This window comes from Anopheles aquasalis, chromosome 2 (assembly GCF_943734665.1).
Source record: "Anopheles aquasalis chromosome 2, idAnoAquaMG_Q_19, whole genome shotgun sequence".
Classification (NCBI taxonomy): domain Eukaryota; kingdom Metazoa; phylum Arthropoda; class Insecta; order Diptera; family Culicidae; genus Anopheles; species Anopheles aquasalis.
In genome coordinates, this window is record NC_064877.1 from 23,485,001 (window position 1) to 23,490,000 (window position 5,000).

Sequence of the window (5,000 nt, forward strand, 5' to 3'; positions counted from 1 at the left end):
GCCGCTCCGGTGGTGGTGCTCCGGGGTTTCGCTGCGGTTTTGTTACCATTTGGTGTGCTATTTGATTTGCCCGGGCCCAGCGTGGTGCCCGGGGTTACCGCTGCCCGATCGCCCCTTCATTGCATCTTACGGTGAGGGAGCTCGAGTCGGAGCTGGAGCTAGCTAGGTGGTGGTGGCCATTCCCTAAACCGCGCACGACAAAGTGGTTTGATGAATTAAGGTTCCCTGTAGGATGGGCTGGCTGGGTGATAGCGCCGCGCCGCCGCTCGGCTTTCTCGGTTAAAAAGGGCGCCGACAATGATCGCGATCCAAAAGGCAATCAAATGCATCATGGCGCTGCCAGCCACTTGAACGAGGAAAAGCTCTTACACATTGCGCCGCATTAATCCCCCTGTCTGCGTCTTCGTCTGCGCTTCACATACCCGTGAGCTGGAGCGCGTCTCGTTAGCGTTTGAAGTTCTCTTAATTGATGCTGATTAGTGACGCGGTGACGCGGTCTGGTATGATGAACACTCGTACCGAGCGGCACCACCAGCCCCAAGGGTCCCAAGGTGATAGCAGCCCTAGCGGAAGCGAAGGAGCAGAGCCTCGCCTTGGAGATCTCCTTAGAGAGAGGCGCAGCAAGCGAGCGAGCGAGCAAGCGGCACACATGGGCGGCCACGCGGAGGCATATAAAAAAGTGCAGGCGCACTTATGCTTAATCCCGGCGCAAACACGCAGTAATTACAATCTCGTTAGGCATTTTCATATAAAACAAGACGGAAAGAAAGGGAGAAAGGAGATAGATAGGCGAGAGCGAGAGCCCCTGGGAACCGCCATGTGCGAATGAAAATTCTCGAATAACGAAAAAGCCACAAAAAAATCCTTCCATTGGGGAGGACCACCATCGTGGTTTTTTTTTTCGGGATGCTGGACCCCCTCCCTCCTGGGGGTGATGATTGGTGTGTTTGTGTGTTGCTTCCCTGTTACAGATTAATGTGGGTTCGATTTCTGTTCCTGTACGTGGCCCGCGAGGTATGAGAGAAATGGGCGAAGGGAAGTGACTAATTTTCGACAAACATCCGCCGTTAGTCTCAGACACTGCTCCGAACATGCATACATTGGGGTCCACGTATCTCCTCCCGCGGGCCACATTTGACGCCTTCCGTGGTCGCAGGCGGTCATCGTCGTTCGATCGGACAGAAGAAAGTTTGTTGGAGGGTTTTTGCTTGCCCCCCCCCCAAATGGTCCTCCCATCATTCTTTGCACAAATCGAATCCGGTTCTCATCGAAAGGCGAAGATTAATACCTCGGGCCTCGAAAGGAGAGGTTTGATAATTCGCATTTCCGCGATCTTGGGTCAAAATTGGTTGAAAAGGTTAAGCAGATAAATCAATTATGGTTATTTTTACAAATTGATTTAGATCCGTGGCCCCCCCAGGGGGGGGACCATACCCCGTTGCGGAAACGGTTGCGTGAATTTGATTTTGCCGATTGAAAATGAGAAAAAAATTAGAGACCGATTCCGACATTCCCACTTCACATTCACATTCAACGCTGGATGGATTTCAACGCTGGCTGACATGCTGGAATGGCTGGCTGGGAATTGAAAAACGAAGCCAAAAGACAAACTATTTGTCTTCACCGCTTGTGACGAGGTGGCACACCTTTGCGCACTGGCGCCCTCTTGATTGACTTGATCGTTAAGGTAATTCCCATGCCAATTGCCTTGCGGCCCCCTTTGTGGGGGTGTGAATCACCTCTCGAAATGGAGCTGGAAGTTATGTGATCGCGCACTGTCACAACAAGCGGTTGGGTGGAAGAGGTATCGTTCAACCGCCGACCAACCAACCAACTTGTCGTGCTGCACTCGATAGCCAGATTCTAATAGCCGTCCATAAAGATAAGCTGCTCCCTTTACCCCTCTTTTTCTCTATCTGCTGCGTGTCGCGCTGTGATTGATAATCACTTTTGGAGTTAACGGATGGTGCAAGGCCAACACACATTGGTGGCCACAAACGAGGAAAGCGAGCCCGTTTTGTAAATAATGACGCACGTGGACCCCGGTGGGCGACTTCAGCGGATGTGCTAGACATGAAGAGACAGAAAGAGAGAGGGGAAGAGAGAGAGAGAGACAGCGCACAGAACGGAGGTTCTTCTGATGGAATCACTATCCCGCGCTGCTAGCCACCAAATGGATTCTCGCTCGCCAAGCCGTTCGATAGTGTTGGTAGCGATAGTTCAATGAACTGCCAGCACCGCGTCTCGTGCTTGTCTGGTCTGTCCCGCGCTGCAACAAGCCCAGTTTGGGTCCCAAACCCCCTACAACATTGGCCACCACCATTGGAGCGGGGACCAGTGGGAGAAAGAGTTTTTCCAAAGCTATTTTCAGCGCAATCCGAACACGCTACACCCGCTGCACCGACGAGAACCGAGAGACCCGTTGCTCTCTCTCTCTCGCTCTGGTGGTGGTGCCGAGGTGGCGCACTAGCGTCTAGCAAGCGAAGCAGCCGTGGCCAGACCGACCCTGGGCCCAGAAGAAGCAGCCAAGAACTAGCATCAATTCATGATTGAAGAAACGCGACAAAACGCGAACTCCTCGCTCCGCGTAATCGCCGCGTGGCGCGTGCAGCCAGTGGCCACACGGTGCTCCAGAAACTGTTGCAGATGGAGAAAAGGCACGTCTAGCCCGTTGAAGGGGGAGACCCAATCTGGTTGGCCACTGTTTTTGCAACAAAGCAAAACCAAGAACGAGAAGCTGGATAACGTGCTTACAAAGTAGAGAGCGTCTTGTATCGTCACTTCCGTCAACAGTGGTCTCAACACAACTGGCCAGCAGCTCGCTCGCGCCTTCTCGACACTCTCGGGTGCTTCAGTCTTTCGGTGGCCACCGCCACATTCGGCCTCCGCTTGTGCTTGTCGCGGGCCACACGTGACACCCGCTTATTTATAGTTCTCTTCTGCCTCGGGGTTCCGTCTACTGGCAGCAAACTGGGAGCCGTACAAGCCGTTCTACTACACAAAACCTGGCCGGTCGCTTCTCCTATGCGGCCGGAGCGTTGCACACTGTAAGTGCATTCGTGTGCCGGGCGGCATGCCCATCCAGGCGAAACATCGCCGACTAGGCGGTCTAGTTGCATGCTACCATATGGTAATTTTACTTTCGAGCGTTATTTACGGACCGGCGATTGACCTAGCCCGCCGTGCACAAGGGGCCCGTGCATGTTGCCGGGCCCACACAAAGGGCAGTGCCAGGGCGAGGCGGCGCCTAGTCAAGTACTGCGATGGGTCTTCAAGGATTACAGGCCGCCCCTAAATCCTATTACCTTTCTCTCACTGACAATGAACTTCGAACTTGGGCGCCCAAGTCACAGTGAAGGTGAATTCGGATCCTGCCCATGGACCTTCTTCCAGTAAACAAAGATTTCGAAACAATCGGGTTCATTGCATTTCAGTATTCGGTAGATCGTTCGTTCGTTGACACATACCATATCCCATCCAGCATTCCGATGACATGTTGTTAGCGTCATTTCTCACCACAGAACATTCCTGCGGTCCATAACCCCAGCATCCCTCAACATCCCTTAGGGAGCGACCAGTGGAAAGGTTAAGTCGGTGGTAAACAAATCACAAATCGTAACTCTTCCGATGCTTCTTGGAAAAAAAAAACACACAAAACATCTCAGATGTTTTCAATCACCCAGCACGCCAGAGCAGAGTGTTGATCGAAAGCCGACGAAGCATAGTAGCATACTCATGCTGAAGACACCGCAACATAATCGTTTGGATGAGCAGCAGCGGCACACAACGCCGTGGCCCGGGGTGACGTTGTTCTTTCGGTGGAAAATCTATTTATGTCGCACGCTGCTCGACGAAAGGTTCGAAGACAGCACACGGGATGGGGTGGGTGTGAAAATGTACGACTGAACGTCGACCCCCTCCCCGATCCGGAGCAAACCGATATGACACCGGAGACTGGCAGACTTGGCGGCTTCGTTAACATACTTTTGACGTGCGACCAACCGAAGAGACCAGCGAGAGTTGGGCCTGTTCCAATGTGAACTACTTCCGAGAATGTGTGGCAACGCATATTGAGGTTGCAAGCCAGCGATCGTGCGTATGCTCCCTCCTTGTGGGCCGTGTTGGTCACAAGAAGTTCTTGGAAATCCGGAACTGCTACTGCATCGGAGAGTAGGTCTCGAAATTTTACTCTCATCCCAGGGTTGTATGGGGATCGTTAAGCCCGGTTTCGGTGCCTCTCCTTTGGCAATTGGCCACTTTTCAATCCGTAAACTTCAATCGTTTCGTTACACCCTAGCTGTTGCTGGCTGGTCGATGGCTGGGCGTAGCACCATGACGCATAGTAGAGCAGGAGCAAGGGACGAGCGGACATACTCTGCACTGGACTGGGCCGTATTAGTTTCAGTCGAGCCCACCACTAGCTAGGGGCCACTAACCGAGAATCCAATAGCCCGAACTATTCAAGCTCCGAGAGCTGCTAAGCGGATTAATGTGGCTTCTTCTGGCTGGCCTCCTCTCCCCAGAGCCTTGCGCCACTGAAAACAACAAACTGTGAAAGTTCGTTGAACGATTGGTTCCAGGGCGGGTTTTTGGACGAAAAGTTGGCTTTATGACGCGGCTGTTCTATCCGCACCGCAACGCACCGCATCGCACCGAGTAGTAAACCGGGGGAGGAGGAGCTTGGATTATTGGAGGGAACTATAAAACCGAATTGCCGCAATTCTCAATACAAATTGTTAAGGTAAGCTTTCGCTTGTGCGGTAGTTGCAGTACAATTCCGCATTCCGCGTTGGTTTCTTCGTGATGGTCAGAGGGATTTGCTGTCATAGGTTTCGTGTTTTTTTTCCGATTGCAAAAGTCAAAGCAAAAGAGCATCGGTATCGGATTTGCCACCGTTTATAGTGTTGCTGCATTGAGCGCATCGGTATCGGATTTGCCACCGTTTATAGTGTTGCTGCATTGAGCGCAATTCGCTTCACCGGTAAACCAGGAGACCTGGG

At 52.5% G+C, this 5,000-nt stretch overlaps 1 protein-coding gene across 4 annotated transcripts in view; it reads right to left on the reverse strand.

Moving 5' to 3' along the window:
* Positions 1–5,000, reverse strand: part of LOC126581739 (microtubule-associated protein Jupiter) — a 101,888-nt gene that overhangs the window by 21,079 nt on the left and 75,809 nt on the right. The window lies entirely within an intron of this gene.